The 22,753-nt window shown below is 38.7% G+C and overlaps 1 protein-coding gene across 3 annotated transcripts in view; it reads left to right on the top strand.

Moving 5' to 3' along the window:
* Nucleotides 1–8,329: 8,329 nt before the first annotated feature.
* The window catches only part of WDHD1 (WD repeat and HMG-box DNA binding protein 1), a 2,322,801-nt gene continuing 2,308,377 nt past the window's right edge, over nucleotides 8,330–22,753 (top strand). The window contains exon 1 of one of the 3 annotated variants that reach the window (XM_044074408.1): nucleotides 8,330–8,678. The gene's annotated coding sequence lies outside the window, so the exon portion shown is untranslated. The remainder of the gene's footprint in view (nucleotides 8,679–22,753) is intronic. The other 2 variants (XM_044074407.1, XM_044074406.1) reach the window with 2 other exon arrangements.

Below are 22,753 nucleotides of genomic sequence, written 5' to 3'. Positions count from 1 at the left end.
TTCGCCTTGATCTCTCAGTTGCATTTGATACTGTACTCACAAACTTTACAGGAGGATTTCCACACTGGCTGTGGTGTGTGTTCTACAGCCCTCGACTGACTTGGTTCCTACTTCAATTGTATGCAGTAAGACACTTTGGAGGTAAATTCTTCCTTAATGTTGTCACCTGTCTCTTCTTTATGTGGGAAGATCTCTATTTGGGAGACTGTGTCATGCAAAAACATTAAAAATAAATGTCCTGAGATCTTAGGAAAAAGGATTTTTATAACTTTCCACTGACAGCTACATAAGAGACTTGTTTTTTTATTTGAAATACATTAACAGTATATGAAACAACTCAAATTCTAGAACAGTGATGTTTTATTTAAGCAAAAAAAAAAAAAAAATTAATGAAGTTCAGCCTTTTGCACCAGTTGTGGTTATGTTATGTCCTGGAAAATTTTCACAGTTCCATAAAAATACCCCACTTTGGACATTTGACAAGGTGGTAATCCAGTTCTTTGTCCAACCTTCTCCAAGACGTGTGGGCATGCATGTGCTGCGATTCCTCTGCAGTCCACTCTTTAGTCCCTTGCAGTTCAAGGTATACAGCCACTTTTCCTCATGGTGGTGGTGGTGGTGGGGGACAGGGAGTAGGAAAGAAACAAAAGACTTTTGAGAGACATAAAACAAAAGTTCACCCTGTCAATATTCAAGCGCAACTTGGATTCATGGATGGGAAACGGAAAGTTTGCCACAGGACAGTCCCTTGTACTACTGATTGGGAGGGGGGGTCAGCTCACAAATGCTTTATTCCATGCACGAGTCCCCCTCAAATGATCCCAGTTACTCTCATTAGGAGTAATATACAAGTATCGACCATGGGATAGTTTAATTCGAGCACAAAAAGAGAAACTGGCTAGGCTTAAAAATGGCCCGCAAAGATGAAGCTATAAGGTTTTAAGTACCATAACGGAAGCAATCTTGTGCAGACGCAATACAGTATGTCATATACTTTTTAATTTATTCGCACTCACCGGTTATGTCTTTTTCCAGAGTCGCAATACAGCTGGAGCCTCCCTCAATGCTCATGGAACATAACGCAGAAAAAAACCATAGTCTTACAAGGTGCTTGTAATTTCAGGACATGAACAAGCCCACAGATGCTTAGAGGTTCACTGATTCGCCGCCTAACTACATGTATTTGGGATATGGAAACATTTAGACATCCTGGCTAAAACGCAAAACGTGGACTAAAAAGCCTTATGTAAAATTTTTGCAGGGAATGCGTTTGCCGTGGGAGCCAAACGACAGAGTCAAGAGCTGAATGCGGCAAGGCCGACCATTTAAGCAGTGTAGAAGCAGACAGTTTATGACAAAACTATCTGCACATCATGATGGTTAGGATGTCACATATTCTCAGTGGTACATAAAAAAAGATATTCTAAGTCCACCGTAAAGCAATCTTTTGGTGCCATAGTGTTTACTATGATGTGCTAACAGTACCCATATCTTTTCTGGACTCAATTGAGGCATTACAATAATGGTTTAAAGGTTAGTTCAAGATGTGGAGTACCGAGTCCAGAAGACTTTTCCACATCCAATTGAAAAATGGGCCATTGGTGATGCACAGTCTGCAATAGAAAAACGCAAACGAAAAAACCCTCTTCTTCTCCCAGTGGAAAAAATACATCCCTTACTGAAGGTATGTCAAAATTTAAGGATAGCAGGTCCTACAGTTGCTACACTGTCAGATTGTTCCAATTTTCTTTCTTCTTTAGCAAAATATAGCAGAATCACTTCTGCCACATTTTGTGTGTGTGTGACACTTTTATATTTTAACACTTAATAATTTTGGTATGTTCGTATAGTGCATAGCATCATAATTTTGTTGGTTCAAAAAGATTATTACATTTTGAAAGGAGACCATTTTGAAGGAGTACTTTGGGAGAAGGAGATACCCATGCTTTTGAATATCTTGGTTTCACGTAGAGGGCCTTTAAGCAAGCTTTGTCCTTCAGCAAATGGTAACTCTAGGAGTGTAAACCAGACAGGCCAAACTTATCAAATTTATATCTTCTGGAATAATTTTATATTTGTTAGCGGTCTTGTAAGATCTAAGTTGTACAAGCTTTTTGTCACTTCTTAAAAAGTATTTTCTCTTTTCCCCATGGTTTTACAAATAGTTGTATAATTAAGGGAGTGTGGGTGCAAATGCGCTAACATGGGAAGTACAGGAAACCAGTATCTCATGCAAAAATGCTTTTCAAACTTTTTACCCACAGGTTCAGTGGGTACATTATTCAAATTTGACTCAGCCAGCTTTCTGTTTAGGAGTCTGTTGCCACAAATTGTTCTGGATGAACAGTTAGTTGCATTAATCAGTGAAGACATTATATTTTATATTCCTACAGTACTATTCCAATAGTACTACCTCATTTACATGAATTAAAATGTGAAACATTTAGATTATGTCGCAAACTACATTTGCTTTATTATTTTGAAACTTGGAAAAATGAATGGAGTAGTTGTACTGAACAAAAGGTAGATTCAGATACTAGTCTTGACGATAGCTTTTTTTCATGTAATTCTGAATGTGATGATTTTAATGCATATAGTTTGTTTAATACCGATGCTATTATTTATAAAAGCGATTTTGTTCCTCCATATAGTCATGATGGCATTAAACATTTTTCTCAAATGCTTAATTATGCTATGGAATGTGAGTTTAATGAATTTATGAGGAAGAATAATAATATTGACTATAATGTTATATCTCGAGTGGCGTGAAGTGCAATTGTTAGCAAAAAATAAAAATATAGTTATTAAACCCTCAGATAAAGGGGGTAAAATTGTTATAATGGATGTTCAACGGTATTTTACTGTGTGTATGACACACATGGGTAATAAGGAAACGTGTAGGATTTGTAATTTAACTGAATATAGACAAGCAAGTATTGATTTTAAAGCACTTGTATGTAAAGGGCATCGTTTAGGATATTTTACTAAAGGTGATATAGAGAAGAAATTTAACTGCAGTAATAGTGAAATGGTGGCAGTGTTTTACTGCCTCCCGAAAATTCACAAAGATATAATAAACCTTCTGGTAGACCGATTGTTTCTGCTCAAAAATATTTTCTGACAAATATTGGCTTGTTGTTACATAAATTGTTACTACCTTATGTAGTGAAACTGCCATCATACATGAGACAGCATGGAGTTTTTGAATAAATTGTCTGATTTTGAATGATCTGAGGATACATATTTTATAACAGCAGATGTATGTAGTTTATATACGAACATTAAACAAACTTGGACTAGAAGCAGTTAAATATTTTATAGGAGATAATTTGAAGGGTAACGATATATTGAAACTGTTGGCTTTCTGTTTAAAAAAATAACAATTTTTTATTTAATAATGTGATTTCTCACAAACTCCAGGGAGCGGCCATGGGGGCATCTTTTGCCCCCATCTATGCCAATCTAATGATGGGCCTGTATGAACTGGAACATTTGTATCATGGTGAATTTTTTAATAAATTTGTAATTAAATACTACAGATTTAAAGATGACCTCTTTTTCATCTGTAAAGGGGGGGGGTCTAACATAAGTCAATATGTTTGTGGAATGGTTACATAAAAATAGATTTTTTTTTTGCTTCAATGGTCTGCAGGTGGGTAGAGTAATTACTTTTTTGGACATTACACTTCATATTAGTAATAATAAGTTATTCACGTCAGTACGTTGGAAGTTTGAGGATGGGGGCAGATATTTGTTTGGCACTAGTTGCCATCCACCTCACACTCCAAGGATATTATGTAATAATGAGCATGATTTTTGTATGGAAATGAATAGAATGTATTCCATATTTGTATCTAGGGGGTATGATAAAGAAGTTATACAAACTGCTGTTAAAGTTATTGAAGGTATTAATGAGACTCCTGTAAGACATAAGGTATTTTTAACAACTATCAAATACATAGTGATGGCAGGAATAATAAAAATAAACGGAAAATGTATTTTGTTTCCACTTATGGAATATTCAGTTCTACGCAACTCGGCACGTAAAACTCTACTGCCAATCGGTAGCGGACCGGAGTTCTGCTGTGGCGACCCCTAACTGAGAAAAGCCGAAAGACACAACAACAACACTTACAGATTTACTGAAATATTATTGGCAATATCTGTTTAAATTTGATGATGTAGTTAATATTTTGTGTCCATCAACAAGTATATCTTACAAGAAAGGTAGAAATTTAAGGGACATCTTGGTGCGTAATTATTTTACATTTCCTGCCCTGAATTCCATCTTAAATATTGATATACCTTTAGGTACTTATCCTTGTGTTCATTGCAATGTATGTACTTATATTACTAGAACATTTACCTTCATTAATGGACATGCATTTTATCCATCTGAGGTATTTAATTATGCTGTCCTATGTCTTATGCTGCCCGACTGAAAGAACTCCAGCTCTATTCAGTCTCATACCGCTTGCTCAGAGGTGACCTGTGCCTGACATATAAGGCCATGTCAAACCCAGATTTGATGAATATGCTTCACCTCAAAAAATCTAGATCCCTCAGAACCACAAGGGCGGGAGACTTAAACCTTGACACGGTTATAAATAGAACTTGCTGGAGGGACAGATTCATCACCCAGAGACTCCCTATGCTGTGGAACAAAATCCATGTGAGGCATGAAAAAAACATGTGAGGCAGAGCACCTCTCTGGCCTTGTTCAAGAGGAATCTTGACCAATGGATGGGAGATTGCAGATATACCCCAGGGATTACTTCAGTGTCACTGCTTGACAGAGGCACAGCAAAATGATAGGCATAGTTTTTATTCAAACTAAAGGGGTGGCGAAAGCCACATAACTATGGGCTAGGCTTATAAATGCCCTTGGGCAGATAGCCTAGTATGAACCTATGAACCTATGAACCTAATTGTGAGACAGAGTGTGTAATTTATGCTCTTCAGTGTTCCTGCAGTCTTGCATATGTCGGGGAAACTAAAAGGAAATTTAAATGTAGACTGCAGGATCACATCAGAAATATCAAAAATAAAAAGGTTGAGAGCCATGTGGTGAAATATTGTTTAGAATGTCATAATTTAAACCCACATGACTTAAAAGCTACTATTTTAGAAAAAAAAAGAAATACTGGTGGGTTTTTATTCAGATTTATATAAAAAAAATAAATGCATAAAGAAAGTGTATATATGTTAAAGTTTAATACTATGTCCTCTTTAGGACTAAATATTGAATGTAATTGGAGGCTGTTGATTTGAATTAACTGAATTTTAATTGAATAATTAATGTATAACTTTGTATTTAAGCAAGTGTGCTGTCTGATGGTTTTATGTACTCCTTGAAGGCTTTGTTGAAGAGCTGGAGATTTAGTAAACATTTTTCAGGGTTCCTGACTGTTGTTTTTTGATATTTTACATCTTTTTCATGTGGTTGTTTGTATATTTTATGTTCCTATCTGAAGCCAATGAAGTAGTATAGATTCTTGGAGTAGATAGTGTTAGGGGTAAGGCATGAGTTGAGGATGATTTGTCTCACTAGTAGTTTGTAATAGGTTGAAAACTGCCGTCTAAGGTCAGTACCTGTTTCTGTAGTATTAAGCTACCCATCTGTGTCAAGCAAAGTTCATTAGCACTCTTCAAGAAAAATCTTGATGAGTGGATGGGAAATAAAAAATACACCCCGGGGATCACTTCTGTAGCTCTGCTCGACAGGGGCACAGGAAATTAACTTTCTTGGGTGGCGTAAGCCAGGGAACCTTGTTGGATAGGCTTACTTAGGCCCTTGGGCTGATAGCCTAGTACCTACCTATGAACCTATATATGCAATAGAAAGTTTTGTTAAAAGGCGTTGGTAGTCGGCGTTTCCAAAAATTAAGGCAATACGTATTTTACTGGGAGACTTATTTATTCAATACTTTAAGCGCTGGACAAATTATATACATATTTTGAGTCTAGATCTTCCTCGGTTACTGACTGGATCTCACTGTCTCTGTATACACGAAACTCAAAATGCCCCTAATACATGGCAGGGTCGGTCCAAGCAAATTTTCTGTTTAAATAGCACGCTGTAAAAAAAGTTAAAGGTGCGGTCCTTGTTATACCTTCGCAATAAGTGACTCTATATACTGTGATATCTGGTGCTAATAATCTGTGGTTTATTATACGTAAAGTATTATTCTAAAAATAAAAGTTAATACTAGAAAGCTAATGACATCTGCAAGCACACAGTGGAGCCTACGTTATACAAAAACTACATTAAAAACATATGGAAATTTACCTAGACCTCTCAGCCCTTTACAAAATGGGGATGCCTTAAAAGAGAAAATTTGTATTATTTCCGGACAAACCTACTTTTCTTTAGGACCAGGTGCAGCATAGCTCTCGTTCAGAACAGACTTAACTCAGTCAATACGTCTAGAGACATCACCCGAAATAGAAACTATCCTGTAACGAAGCTAAAGTGAATGATCTACCAAATTACAATCCTTTGAAAGCGCAGCCAAGCTCACTTCTCTCTAACCGAGCATGCTCCAACAGTCTACACATCTGCAAGCTCTGACACACCATACCCAACTCAAGCACTCCATGCAATTCCAGTCACAAAATGACTCAATTCTCAACCTCCCACCCACCCTACTACAGTCCTTTTTCTGAACGTCCCGGAAATACTTATTCCACAATACAGCTGTGGGCTCCGCCAGTGTAGTAGTGAAAATCGCTCCCCCACTGGATGCGCAGTAGCAAACCCCGCCTGAGCCTTACCCCCGCACCTTACGTCGCCGCCCACTGATGCCGGTAAGAAGATAAAATGAAGAAAAAAAAGATAAAATATACTTTAACATGTGGTATAAAATTAAAAAATAAATGAAAGATGTCTCATGTTGTATTACCTAACGGGTTATCTAACAGTGTAGTACCTTGCAGGATGCGCAATAGCAAATCCTGCTACTAAACGCCCACAACTTACCAAGCTATGTTGATAGTAATTAGCTGTCATGTAGCTTACACCGGATTAATAAAACAAAGCAGTTTGCATTGATTGCGATCGGTTATTATTGGTTATTCAGGTTTTACATGGTTATTCAAGTGTTATGTGAAATTGACCGATCGCAATTAAAGGCTTTTTACTACTTTCTTTTTGTGTTTTATACATTCCGATGCCAATTGCAGTTTACAAGGTTTCCTAAGGTGTCCTGAAGCTATAAGTTAAGTATTACAGCTCTTAATATGAGTCAATTTACTTCAGTTACAGGGGAAGGAGGCAACCACTCAAGTAGTAACAAAGAGCCCTATGGCTGCCCAATATGGTGACCTGCTTAATTACAAAGCACTGTAAGTGAAAGCTTAACAAATGCTTTTTGTGTGTGCAACTCTACTCTGTTTAAATGTTGAGATAAACTGATTGCAGTCCTGTAGACACAGTTTTGTAGGGAACTGTAGAGTTCAATCTGTTGAAATGTTGAGAGAAACTGATTGCAGTCCTGTAGACACAGTTTTGTAGGGAACTGTAGAGTTCAAACTAAGTCACACCAGGTCAGCCAAGGGGGGAAGAGAGAGGGAAATCCTAAGCACCTAGATTTGAACATTCCCAACTTTAACATTGGGAAGACCGAAAAGCATTACTTCTGTAAATGTAGAGTATTTGCACTTTTAAATATTTTCTCGGACTGCAGACGTCCATATAAGGACTGTACAATAAGAGTAGCAAATAAATGAGTAAAGCTAGAATGAATATAGTTTTACGGCACAATAAAGAAAACATATTGATTAATGCAGATGTTTAAAAATACTTGAAAATATATTTGTGATGGCATGAAAAAGTGAAGTTTTATCTGTAAGTGGAATCTAAAGAGATACTGTGTAGTAACTGGTGTATTTCAAGTTAATAAAGTGCAATATGGTGCCTGTGGCTTTCTCCCTTGTTTGTCACCGCGATGAAGGATGGAAAGCATACCTCACGAGCTCTTAGTACAAAAAATCTTGAGTCTGGACAAAACCTAAAATAATGTTGACAAAATCTTACTCATAAAAATTTAGAAAGTTGCTAGAATAACAGGATTTCTGTTAACATGCCTTTTCTGAAGGAAATGGCGTCTGAAACTCAAATGTATGCCTTTATTTAATGACGTTAATCTTCAGTGCTTTACCAGGAAATCACAAAATATACGATAAACAGACCATATGATTAGCGGTTATTGTTATTCACAGAGTGTAACATTTAACAAGTTACTTACTTAGGCATAAGGGATACACTCTGTGTCACTCAAATATGCGCTGACATGCCCTAACGTGCGCAGTACCGCCCACGAGGTACTACACTGTTAGATAACCACCTAACGTATGCATGAGATCTTCGCTAAATTAGCATATTTAATAAATACTGGGGGAAAACGGTCGTAGCCATGGCCATCGTGTCTGTCTCAGAAAGAGAACGCCCACACCTGAGCCATCCCGCCCCCGGGTTGAACTTTCTTCACTACATCCCGCGCTACAAACTAAGGCCTAACTTGATGAAGTTGTACAGCGCTTGGGAAGTACAACAGCAAATCTCCAGGAGGCGGGGCGATGTGAGGTAATCAACGCGGGAATGCCCAAGTTGTGAGAAATTATGCTCTTTATTGTCAGGATTGCTAGCTGTACATTGTAGGACTTTTATTTTTCTGTTGGTAAGTGTAGAAAACGTGCTAATAAACTCTTGTTAGTGAATTATTAGGTGTCAAGCAACATTGAATGACGGTTTGTTTATTTACTTGCTGCTGTGGTCTATAATGGCTTCTATGAGAGGACTGGAAGCATTTGTGAAAATATGATGTTGACACACGTTTTCTGATCTGCAGAAACTGTGACATGTGGTTTTATCTAGTTACGGCCTGTTTTGCCTCTTTCAAAGTTTAAATGAGCTTTTAACCAAAGGAAAGTGTACTGAAATGCAGATATTTTAATGAAGTCAAAAAGCTTGTCAGTCTTTTTTTCCCCTCAAAACAGCCAGGCTCCGATATCCTAGATCAAGGACCCTTTTACATTATTGCCCTTGGTAGCTATAGATGTTGACATAGTTTAGGGGAGTTTGAATATTTCAGCAATTTTTGAACTAAAGGACGTCTGTAACTGTGTTCATAATTTCATTATTATCTTTTGACTATGAGCCATTACCTACACCCGTCATCTGTTTTAGGAGAAAGATCGTACAATTTTGAGTCAAAAAAGTGTGCTTATTCTAATATGCCCGAGCAACATATATATTGTGCAAGCAACATTTATATATGTATATTGGGCAAGCAACATTTATTTTTATATAGATATATAGTTACTGTTGATAACTGAATAGATGGGCTTGTCTGAAGACCCCTTTCAGCCACATCACAGGCACCAGGGGCAGAAGCAAAACTGGTAGTGTAATATAACAGATAGTGTACACACTATACAACCAAAAATAAGATTGTAAAACAGCCAAAATAGGATTGTAGAAGATGCAATATGAGCTGGCAGTGGAATTCAAACAGTAAGATGTAATGGGCATTTAAAAATATGCTTGGGTACCAAATCACATATAAATGACTTCTACAGCTTATCCTTGACAAGTGTCATATTGGAAAACTATTCGGTAAAAATGAAAAGAAAAATCTAGCCAAGCTGGACTTTCCACTATGTGATTCCTTGAAACCTCTTGTATTAGAGGTAACATGGGATATTTGCAAATGATCCCTTAAGGACATCAGCTGTTTCAGTTTAATAGCAGTTCTGAATGTACATTACTTTTTTTCCTTTTTAAGTCTGTTATGGGCAAATTCAGGCCAATAAAGCCAAACCCCACAAGTTGCGGACATGCATGTTTCGTCCTTCTTATGTACTCATTAGCACAGCACAAGTGGAAATATGCCTAGCTGGAAGTCCCTTAAAACATTTTGCTATAAAGGTCTTTTCACAGGTAAAGTGATACTTCTTTGCAGGAATAGTGATCAGTGTGAGATGCGACACCATTTAAAGCAGGTTTATCTTGGCTGAACAGTACATTAGTGTAATGTTGTGGTTTACTGGAGTGGAAACTTTTGTGTGTTAATTTTATGTAAATGGGCCTAATTGTGGAGTGTCTCTTGTTTTTAGATACATTGGCTTGTTAGTAGGGCATACAGATGATCCTTTATTATTAGACAGCAGAGGAAGTGTTCAGGAATGCACACTGATGCATTTTGTGTATGTCCTGTACCTAAAATGCACGTGCTGTGTGTGTACATGTTTGTGCGAGCAGCATTTGTAGTTAAACAGCAGGCAAGTCAAAAATATTTTCAACAAAACTGTGACTTCTTGTAGTTATTTCATCTAGATATATGCTGCTTTTTGCAAATACAAAGCAGTGATAAGACTAGCCTCTGTGTAGAGAAGTAAAACATTTTAAAAAAAACTTGTGCTAACCAAAATAGTGCTGGCAGCACCATCTGGTATTCCGATTAGTGTCAAGAAATTGACTGGATGGTACATTGAAATTTATGTTTTGTCAATTTCTGTCCGAGGATTGGTAGTCTTGCAGTTATACTTTATAAAGTAGGTGGTGCTTAAGAGCAATTCTAGGCAAGTGGTAGTGGGAGCCCATGAGATACCTAACCATGTATACCTTTAAGCAGCTGCATTTGAAAGTTGTTGCTACCCCTTTCAAGCACTTGATAGCATTCACCTCCCCAAGTCCAACAGGGTTTTATATCATAACCCTAGTGTAAGTTTGTGTCCATTCCTTAATTAGTCAAGATAAGCCTTAAAAGTAGCTAAAGTAGTACTTTGACCTTTAGTGGTAATTTTATTACATTGGATGGAAGTATGTTGAGTTAGGAGCCTACTCTATCAGAGAATAAGCTATTAATTTGTTGGTGTAGCTTTAGGTCCCTTTTGTACGTGTTTGCAGAGTCATCGGTTTTGTGTAGAAGTAGGCGGTCAAATATGATTGGGTCTTACAGGGCTCAAAATGTGAGATAATAGCTCATGTCAGAAGAGTCTGCAGGCTATAAGTATGAGAGTCATCCTAATATATTGGACTACTTGAAGGATTTAAGGACTTTAAGTTTCTTACTTGGAAATCTTTGGGGTCATTCCACGTGAGTAATTTGCATGGATTTGTGCATACCAAAGTAGGCACTGTATTCATGGTTCTGATAAGGAAACCATACTGCAGTACAATGATTTTTTGAATCGGTAGGATATTTCTTTGGAATTTAACTGCGACTGATTGAAGGATTTGCTGACTATGGTGGCAACATGATGATGAAATGAGGAAGTGAGAGATCCGCATGAGTACCCAGGTATCTTATAACTGTGTTTTCTGAAAAAAAATTATAATGTATGCGGTGGAATCAGTTTCGTTACCAAATAATGCATGTTTTGTATTTAGCTTGAGATAATTTTTGGTGCACCAGGTGTGTGCATATTCCAGTCCTTGCAGAAGTTGTCCAATATTGGTGGATGAGCAGATAATGGTGCCCAATTTCCATTCAGCAGCAAACTTGGTCAGTCACACCTTCTGAGATATTGTACATTTATTTTGCAGATATCTAAGCCAACAGCAGAGGGCCCTGGACTGATCCCTGTGGTACACCAATAGCTACAATTTTGTGTTCAGGGATGGTACTAATAACTTTCACAATCTGGGATCTGTTGCATTGCAAATGTCTAATTCAGTAGACAGCGTAGGGGGTTCAGGTGTTCATTTTATTTATTTTTTATTTTATTTTACATTTGTTAACCGGGAAAGTCCCGGCTGGATACATGTCCATTTTCAGCGGAGGGCCGGGGAGAAGAAAGCTCCACATGTACAAAAAGAAGGTCAATATTCATGGTTACATTAAAATATGTAACCTCTTAAAATTTCAATAGGAGGTTTTATATATATCGTTACATTGAAGTTTAAGATCATTGTAGGTTTATAGTATTGCATATGTACAGCAATAGTAGTATTACATATTTATAGCAATAATAGTAAAGCATTTGAGTGTATAGAATGGCATGATACAATGATAGATGACATGAGTGACTACCCGGATAAAACAAGGTGTTTAGTGAGAAAAAGGTATTTAGTTAAGAGGAGAGTTCCTGGAAATTGGATGTAGAAGGGTTGAATACATATTTGTATAAAAGCTAGGATGATAGGATACACAAGAGGAGGTACAGACAAGGGATTTAGAAGTTAGTGTAGGGAGTTAGAAACACAGCATTCTAAAATGTGTATAGGAAATTCGGTAGGATTTAATGACTGTTCTGAAGGTTATAGAGAAGTAGTTCTAATTAGGGTGAGTTTAGGTAGAAGGTTTATTCCAAATTGTATCATTCGCCTTCAAGAATTACATGTAAGTCGAGTTAGCCTGGGTCTAGATATGGACATAGCCAATGCTTGTTTAGGTGACTCTTTAGGGATGTTTTGAATTGGGGTAAGGAGGCCATAGTGGTAAGATCTGGGGGAAGTGCGTTCCATTTCTTACCAGCTGAGTTGGAGATAAGTGATTCTCCAGCTGAGTTGTTGGCTTTGGCAGATTGAACTTGCATTTTGTTAGATGAGCGGAGAGATGGTAGGTTGCAGTAGGGGTTGATAATATTTGCCAGAATGGGTGTACTGTTAGGTTGATAGAGGATTTTATGAATAACTATGAGTTGGTTGTACTGGAGTTGGTTGGGTAGCTCTAGCTAGTCCAATGTTTGAAGATTTTGACAGTGATGGGTTCTGTATGCTGTGGCTGTGGCGAATCTAGCTATATTGTTATAACAGCTATCTAATTTGTTTAGGTTAGCTTTCCATAGGTTTAGGAAAATGGGAGAGGCATAGAGAAGGGTTGAGAGAAGGTGTGTTCTAGCTATGGCTGTTCTGGCTGGTGGGGTTAGAAATGGTTTAATCCTATATATACATTAAGTTTGTTCAATTTTTCTATAATACCATCTTGGGGATAGTGTCTGAAGGCTTGGCCAAATCAAGATAATTATGTGTTGAAGGACAACTTTCCACAGCTTCTGAAACATATTCAAAGAAACATACAAGGTCCGGCTGTCAGGACCTGTCCAATGCAAAACAAATTGGAGTCTAGATTAGTTAAGTTGCATGTGTCTGCATATATGACTTCTGATATGATTATTCTGTGGCTTGCATATAAGGCTGGTGAGGCTGATGGAACATGTATTTGTGTGTGTGTGCAGAGGAGTCACACTGGTTCTCCAGGCTTCAGGCACAAACTATGTGGCTAGGCTGGGTTGAACAGTTTAGAGATATGGGTAATGCACAACTTAGCATTGATGAGAATTTGGCCTTGTATGCTCCCTGATCCAATGGAAATATACTTTTTAAGCTTTCTACAAGAATTCTATGACTTGTTCCAGTGTGATTTCGGGGAAACTTAAAATGTTCATTGATGCCTGGGGTAGCAATGTGGGTAGGTGAGGTAAAATCAACAGTGAATACGTTTGCTGATATGTTAGTTTTAGCCCTGGGATTGGAATGCAAGTTATGTTGAGCTCAGTGCATTGTTGGATTTTCTTTGATTTCTTGACATAACTGAAAAAAAAATGTAATTTCCTTTGGTATGTGTAGCAACCTCAGGCTTGTTCTCTGCTTTACATTTTCTAATAGTACTCTTGGGTTTGTTGCTAGCATGTTTCAGTGCAGTCTTGTGGGTATTTCTTACATTTCATTATTTTTCTTCATTTGTTGTACAGTTTAGCATTACAGTAGTTTTAAAAAAAACATTAGGGTGGATGAGTGCTGACCTTTCTGTGCAGCTGTTAAAGTGCTGTAAAAGTTAGAGGTGAATGCGGCAGTCCTCTGCATTGTGTCCATTTGTGGGTGATTGTTGAGAATTTTGCCTAGATCGTTTTCAAGCTGAAGGAGGTTTGCCCCGAAGAAGTTCCTTAAAGACAGTAAAATTGATGGAGGAAAGATGCCACTAGGTCTGATAGCATATCTAACTGATTTGTGATAATGTTTAACCAGAGATAAGTGTGGTGGGGTGACCGTGAGGTACATGCAGGAACTAGGTTTGTAAAGACCAGGTCAAAAATATTAGTGCCTGTAGAGGGTAGTTAAGCAATTTACTCCAGCTCAGTGGTATCAGCAAAGTCTAGGAAACCCTGTGCCTCTCCATTTTAAAAATATAAGTGTGATTGGATAATTTGTCTTTGGTTTGATATTTAATCATTTAGTAGTGTTTAATATAATTTATGTGATCTGTGTGGGGACACTGATGGGGATCTCTAGCTAGCACTGAAGTAATTGTATTTGAGTGTTTTTGGATTTTTAGGAACCCCACGTTTGTGTCATGATTAAGTTGTGAGGTGATGGTATTTCTGGCAAATACAGATATTCTTCTGGTCCCTGCAATTACCTGAGGGTCTGAAGACATGTACAGGGCATATAAAGAAACTTTACTCTGCCATTCTTGACCAAGTGGTCTTTGAGTAACTGGTTATCTCTGAATTTAAGGAAATCCTTTGAGGATTGTTTGTTAGCAAAAGAATTCACAGTTTATCATTTTTGGATCAGAATTAATTTCCTGCAAACAAGTTTAAAAGTGATTTGACTGAAGGGCGATATTGTACTTGAGGCCCTCACCAGATGTGCAGTAGCAAACCCTGCCCAGTACCCATCCCCGTGATATGTCATTCATGAATATGCATTCCCTCCGAATGTACAACAAAATGTAAAAAGAAAACAATAGTTTCACAAGGAGTCCTTACTAATTAATAGTGCAGTCCTTTATTTAATTTGGAGTTTGCTTTTAATTTAAAACAAGCTGTGGGAACCATTCTGGTAATCATTTCCATTCCTGCATTCAGACCGACCACAGCGCTAAAATTCGCACTTAAAAACTTAGTATAAGTAAACAAATAAATAAATGGGACAAAAACACACACATCATGGGAATTTTCATCATTTGTAAAATTTATTTGACAAATAGTTAAACTAAAGCTGCATCGATGCGTTTTAAAGACCTAAACGAGTGCAAGTTATTTGTTGATTACAGCTCTATTTCTTCTGCTGCAAAAAGGAGCAGGGCAGCACAGATACTGAATACTCTTTTTAAACGTAGAATAAATAGTATTTGCCAATGATTCATTTAAAATACTAATAATACTTCCTTTCACCACGTGTGGCTGCTGAGCGATCCCTGGCGTTTAGTTTGTATAGCATTGCATAGCTTCTATTATCACCTTTCTACATTTGTTGTGCCCTTCTGGACTCCAAGACCAGCTCAACCCAACTACCCAAGCCTGATTGAGTGTTTCTGAGACCTGGGTAACCCAACATTTGTCTGGACTCCAAGACCAGCTCAACCCAACTACCCAAGCCTGATTGAGTGTTTCTGAGACCTGGGTAACCCAACAACCCTTGGACTAAAGGCCACAGCTACCTTTATTGTATGTTACAAACAGATTATTTGATTAGCTTAATTATTACTAAATATCTGACCCCAGCACCTCCAAGGTGCACAACTTCTCCTGCCATATCTGCCAGCAGCCATACCCCCCTGGTTTAACTCTCTTTTGTTTCTACCTTTTGCCTCCCACTACCACAGCTACCCTTCTGCCTTGTTACACCATTCTTTCCACTACCCTACTTCACCTTAATATTGCACTGCTTCCATCTCCTTTTAGCTGTTTTAGATTTGGCCACTAGATGGCACTCATCATACACCTGTAATCTCATTTCTTTTGCTACCCCACCACCCTCCGTGAGGCTTATAAGCTTGTGGCACTCTTCTCTTTCTGATGACAAAGCCCTCTTAACCCTGCTACCCATTCTCCTTCCTAGTTCTTATACAGCTCGCTACCTAACTCGCTCCTCTACTCTCCCAGGTGTTTCCCCTCTCTCTCTATGTCCTCCTCTTCTGACTCTCACCTTGGCTACTCTGTTACTGTCTCTAGTGCTTACCTTCCTCCTTACTGATTGTTTCCTCTCACTGCTCCTCTTACCTTGGTCTGCTAGTTCTTTCTCCCTTCCTTGCCCCCACTATCCTCACTCACACGCTGCTTATACTCCCATCTTCCCCCTACTTTTTCCATTCTCAGTGCCTGCCCCTTACTTTGTACTTCTTTGCTGTGATCTCATTCCTCGTCCAGTAGGTATGATATCCCTCTCTACTCCTTCTATTTAACTCTTAGGTAGACTACTATCTCCCTTATATCTGTTATAGCTCCCACCTCTATCAGATCTTCTCTGTCCCCCTCACCCTTACCTCCTCCCAGTACTCCACACTTCTATTATAGTTATTTTCTTCCCTCTTCACCTTTCTACACTGTTCCGGTATTTATTCCGATTATTAATTACTTTGCCCCCCCCCCCCGCTTACCACTTCCGTGCCTGAGGTATTATAGGGGACTGCCTCCTTACTGGCGCCATCTTTACTTCCTTTCACCACGTGTGGCTGCTGAGCGATCCCTGGCGTTTAGTTTGTATAGGTATGTAAGCGTGTTTTTTTGTTACAATTGTTCTAGCTGCAGATACATGTTTGCGTTTTTGTTACTGACACAGTCTTGCTTGTTTAAGTGTTATTTTTTGCATTTTTGCCGCCTGCTTTTCCAGAAGCATTGCTCAGATTGTTTTGTTTTACTTTGTCTGTACTTGTAAAAAGCTTTCTTTGTTTGCTCTGAATACCCCTCCTATTTTGTGGTTTTTTTCCCTGCGGCTCCTTTAATTCCGCCGCATATCGTTGTTCTGAAGCAGCAGACTAGCCCCACATGATCCCGATAGTTAGTATAGCTGGAGCTTGAGTGATTGTTCACTGTATGCTTTTGCTTTCCCCTACTTTTAAGCGGTTTACCTAGGGATAAACTGTATATAGCTTGCTATGCTTTCTTACTGATTAGCGACTAGCCTAGGAAACGGGTGCAGCTGCCTACGCTTTAGTTTAATGGTCGCTATCTCTAAACAGTGATTTAGATTCAATCTACCTACTTCTAGGCTTTGTACCTAAAGGTGTATACTATATAGCTTATATGCACTCTTTTAGTTTCAGCGACTAGCCCAGGAACCTGATATAGCTGCTTATAGGTGTATACTATATAGCTTATATGCACTCTTTTAGTTTCAGCGACTAGCCCAGGAACCTGATATAGCTGCTTATGGGTGTATACTATATAGCTTATATGCACTCTTTTAGTTTCAGCGACTAGCCCAGGAACCTGATATAGCTGCTTATACCTTACTTTCATTGCCTCCCCTTGTAAGCGTGATTATGTTTCCTTAGTTTTGATTACTTGTACCTAGCAATGCATAGTATATAGCTTACTGTGCCTTTAAATGTATTAGCGACTAGCCTAGGGAACATATGCAGTTGATTACTCTTCTAGTTAATTGACGGAATTCTACATATCTCTGTAGCTAACTCCTAATAGTTAATTGCCCATATCTTAAAGTATGTTTTAAGACCTGCTGATGTGTTATAACTAGTCTACTGATGTGTTCTTTCATGAGAATGCTCTGCACTTTCCTGTGTTAGTTAAGCTGACTTATGTAATTAGGAGACTGCTCTGGGATTGTAACCTTTCACTGTATTGTCCTTTTACATGGTTATTGATGATTATTATAGTTTCCCTGCTACTTTGTTGTATAACTTGATGTTGTGTACTCCTGGTGTTTGAGAACCACTTTTGTCCTAGTTATTCACTCTGTTAAGACTGTATTACCATTAATATGCCTCATCTGTTTTACCTGTTGTCACTTTCTTCCTTTGACTTATTTTTTATTTCCTTCCCCAGCATTGCATAGCTTCTATTATCACCTTTCTACATTTGTTGTGCCCTTCTGGACTCCAAGACCAGCTCAACCCAACTACCCAAGCCTGATTGAGTGTTTCTGAGACCTGGGTAACCCAACAACCCTTGGACTAAAGGCCACAGCTACCTTTATTGTATGTTACAAACAGATTATTTGATTAGCTTAATTATTACTAAATATCTGACCCCAGCACCTCCAAGGTGCACAACTTCTCCTGCCATATCTGCCAGCAGCCATACCCCCCTGGTTTAACTCTCTTTTGTTTCTACCTTTTGCCTCCCACTACCACAGCTACCCTTCTGCCTTGTTACACCATTCTTTCCACTACCCTACTTCACCTTAATATTGCACTGCTTCCATCTCCTTTTAGCTGTTTTAGATTTGGCCACTAGATGGCACTCATCATACACCTGTAATCTCATTTCTTTTGCTACCCCACCACCCTCCGTGAGGCTTATAAGCTTGTGGCACTCTTCTCTTTCTGATGACAAAGCCCTCTTAACCCTGCTACCCATTCTCCTTCCTAGTTCTTATACAGCTCGCTACCTAACTCGCTCCTCTACTCTCCCAGGTGTTTCCCCTCTCTCTATGTCCTCCTCTTCTGACTCTCACCTTGGCTACTCTGTTACTGTCTCTAGTGCTTACCTTCCTCCTTACTGATTGTTTCCTCTCACTGCTCCTCTTACTTTGGTCTGCCCCGCTCCGCTCCCCTACCCTACCCCCAAATCCCACCCACCCCCAGGGGTCCTACCTTTATACATACTTAGGCACACCCCCAATTAGCCAACTACCTATAACAGTTTTCCTATACATCTACCAATCAACTCCTCACACCTACAACCACACCCTTCCTCAACACTAACACACCCTATCCTTACAAACCGTGCTGTCCTATAATTACTAGCCTCACACTCTATAAAAACATGCCTTTAACCCTTAAATCACTCTTCCCTCTTCTTCTCCTTAACATCCTACTTTACTACTACACCCTTACCTCCTATGAAAATCACAAGCTTAACCAAACTCCTGCATCAGCCAAACATACTACAACCACACTTCCTCTACCCAACCAAACACATATTAATATACTATCTACCTGTCCCTACCTCCCCCCTCTCTACCATAAAACTCACCATTACAAATTCACAACCTCCAAACGGCTCTATCTAATACCATTCAAATACACAAAGGTCCTTCAACCCCCACAAACACTTTTACTTATAGATGGGGACATCCACCCCAACCCTGGTCCCAATACCCTCCACAATCACACACCTTCAAACCAAAATGCTAACTATTCTAACCCACCCTTTTCCTCTGACTCCTCTCTATTGCTCACCTAAATATTCGTAGCATTAACAACAAAGTCACACAACTCCATGCCTTAATTGATTTCTATGCCTTTGATATCCTCTGTCTCACTGAAACCTGGCTTAAACCCAGTACCAAAGACAATGAATTCACTCCCCCAGGCTACAGCACCTTAAGGCAAGATCGTCCAAATAAAAAGGGTGGAGGTGTAGCCCTCCTATACAAATCCCAACTTCAGGTAGCCTTAATTGACTCCTTGCCTCCCACCCCAGCAAATGCTGAAATACTTTGCACCAAACTCCAAGTTAATAAATCCAAGGCTATAAATATAATATGTTCCTACATCCCCCCAGGCAAGAACATCAATACCCTAGAAAATATCCTAAGCTGGATTTCCTGCACCTTTCCCCAGGAAACCATAATCTTAGGTGATTTTAATATTGACTGGAGCTCCTGCATATCCCCCAAACCCACCATTCACCTTAATCTCTTTAACTTTCACCAAACCATCAACTCCCCTACTAGAATACATAAATCCACCCACAAACAAACCATTCTAGACTGGATACTGACCAACAACAATCCCCTCTCCTATAAAACAGGAATACTCCCTGACAATATCAGCGACCACCTCCTTACCTTTATCACTAAAGAGAAATGCAACAATCCCAAGCTAACTACTTATCGTACCAAATACAATAAAACAGAATTCAATCTAGCATCCTTTCAGAATGAACTCAAAGAATATAACTGGTCAACTCTAAAATACCTACCAATAGATGAAGCAGTTGCCCATTTCAACAATACCTTCCTACAAATTCTAAACCATCATGCCCCATCCCGTTTAGTCAGAGTCAGCTCCAAAGCAGCTCCATGGCTCTCTGTTACAACTAAACAAACTATGCGAGCCAGAAATATATTATGGTCTAAATGGAGGTCCACAAAAAACCCAATTGACCATCAAAATTTCAAACATCTGAGAAATAAAACAAAGAAACTTATCATTCTGGATAAAAAAAACTACCACTTTCAATATCAACAAAACCAAAACCCAAAAAAATTCTGGTCAGGAATAAATAAACTACTCCATCCAGGCAACACCAAAACACCTACCCCAGCTAGTTTAGCACAAACCCAACCTAACATAATAGCCAACACCTTTAACAACTTCTTCTCTCAAACAGTCACCTCACTTGCAAGCACCATGACTCCCCCCCATCCCTCCAAATTACCCCCACTCTAAACAGTACCCACACACTAAAGTTTGAAACCGTCTCAACAACCTATATACGAAAACTACTTTCTAAACTAAAACCCTGCACCCCTTCTGCTGACAAACTTCCTGCTGAATATCTACAACTAGCTGCAACCGAAATAGCCTACCCAGTCTCTATCTTAATAAACAGAACTATAACAGAATCCAAAATCCCATCCTGCTGGAAAATCTCCCATATTATTCCCCTCCATAAAGGAGGGAACTCCAACGAACTGTCCAATTTTCGACCTATTGCCCTTCTATCTCCTCTATCCAAAATAATGGAACGCTGCATTCACCATCAACTTCTACACTATCTCTTGAATAACAACTTGCTTGTAGACTCTCAACATGGTTTTAGACCGCACCACAGTACTTCTACTGCCCTTCTCTCTTTCACTGACACTATCAATAAAACCGAAATAACAACCTGTTCTCCTCTGCACTATTCTTGGACCTCTCAAAAGCATTTGATATGGTCAACCATCAACTTCTCCTCGATACCTTAAAATCCCTCTCACTGGATTCACAAGCATTACAGTGGTTCGACTCATACTTGACTAATAGAAAACAAGCAGTCCTTTGGGACAGCCACCTATCCTCTCAACTCCCAATTACTATTGGCGTCCCACAAGGATCCATCCTAGGTCCCCTACTTTTCTCTATTTTCATTAATAACCTGCCCACTTCTCTCCCAACATCCACCTGTATACAATATGCAGATGATTCCACTCTCATCTGCTCTGCTTCTTCCCCAGCAGAACTCCACTCTGCTACCCAATTAGTCTTCACTGCAGCAGAAAAATGGTTTCAACATATCTGTCTCCTCCTAAATCCCAAAAAAACCAAACTACTACTCTTTACCCCAACCTGTAAATCCACCCCAATCTCTTTTTCCATAGCATCCTGTAATGGCACTGTCATCAAACCTGACGATTGCACTAAACTGCTAGGCGTCATCATAGACAATCAGCTAAATTTTGACTATCACTTTGATTTACCTATCAAGACAGTCAATAAAAAGGTTGGTGCCCTATACAGACTAAAGCCCTATCTTACTGCTACTTCCCGAGTGGCCCTTGCCCAAACTCACCTTATTTCTACATTAACGTACGCCTCTCCCTCCTTTATCAACATATCTAAATCTAATCTTCAGAAACTGAATACTGCCTACCACAGTATAGCCAGATTTGCCACTGGCTCTCCATTCCAAACTCACCACTGTCTTAACTTAAAGAAACTAAACTGGCTTGAACTCCCAAACCTAATACTCCTACAACAACTGATCATCACTTTTAAAATTCTACATTACCCCTCCAATATACCCATACTAAATAAACTCATCACACCTTATAAAAATCTCTCGACACTTAGATCAGCCAACAAGCTACTAGTTACTACTTTAAAATCTCATAACAAATCAGGTGATTCCTTATTTGCAAACACTATCGGTTCTTACTGGAATAAACTTCCCACAGAACTGACCTCCCTAAGCTCATGTCACCTTTTCAAAAAACAGATGAAAATTCACCTACTAATTCACTGGCTATGTCCCTGCTCCAATCCCGACTGAGCTCAGCATCTTTATTACTCTCTCCAGTCTGCTACTGTGTAATGTTTCCGCTCCCGTTCTAACTTAGACTGACTTCATCAGCCCCCTTTATTGGACCCTCACTTTTTTTCTCTCAAATTTCTGTCTCCCTCCCCTTCTAACCATCTTTTTTTTCTGTCTCTTGCTACCTTTTGCTGACCTCCTATAATCCTGCTGCCTTTGCATTTCATCACTATCCTGTTTCCCACCTCTCCTTTTTCCAACTGTACACTCCTAACCATTACTAAGTCCATTATACTTGTACCAAACTGATAATATACTTTTCCCACTCTCTGTCTACCTTATTTTCTGCCTTTTCCTTATCTTTAACTACATAATTACCTGTTAAAATTCCAACCTGCTCTTTTAACACTTTTTAATAACAGATTTCTTGCTTTTTCCTAATACCTAATTTGTTATCATGACTACTGACTAATGATATTTTTCAACTTGACTAATGATATTTTTTAACTTTACTTTGTATTTTAGATACTTGAGCTTATCTCCTTAGCCCCTTAACTGAACTTTGTTTCTCATCTACTCTGACTAGTCCAGGATAACTGTATATTCATTTGTATTTTACCTCATTACATTATGTTAGTGTTAATTTAGTAATGTTTTTCGTAAACTGTATTGTCTTATTCTGATAGTGGAGCTTTTCTCCTCGGGCCTCTGCTGAAAATGGACATGTATCCAGCCAGACTAGCCCGGTTAACAAATGTAAAATAAATAAATAAATAAAATAAATAATAATAAATCCAAACAGATCCTCTCTATAAGTAATATTAAGGCACACATAATTTTAATACTTAAAATTGTAACTTGATTGGTATGTTCCACA

Source organism: Protopterus annectens, chromosome 6.part0, assembly GCF_019279795.1.
Source record: "Protopterus annectens isolate FY-2018-M chromosome 6.part0, PAN1.0, whole genome shotgun sequence".
Classification (NCBI taxonomy): domain Eukaryota; kingdom Metazoa; phylum Chordata; order Ceratodontiformes; family Protopteridae; genus Protopterus; species Protopterus annectens.
The sequence above is the reverse complement of the archived record's forward strand: the minus strand, read 5'-3'. Positions and strand labels throughout refer to the sequence as shown.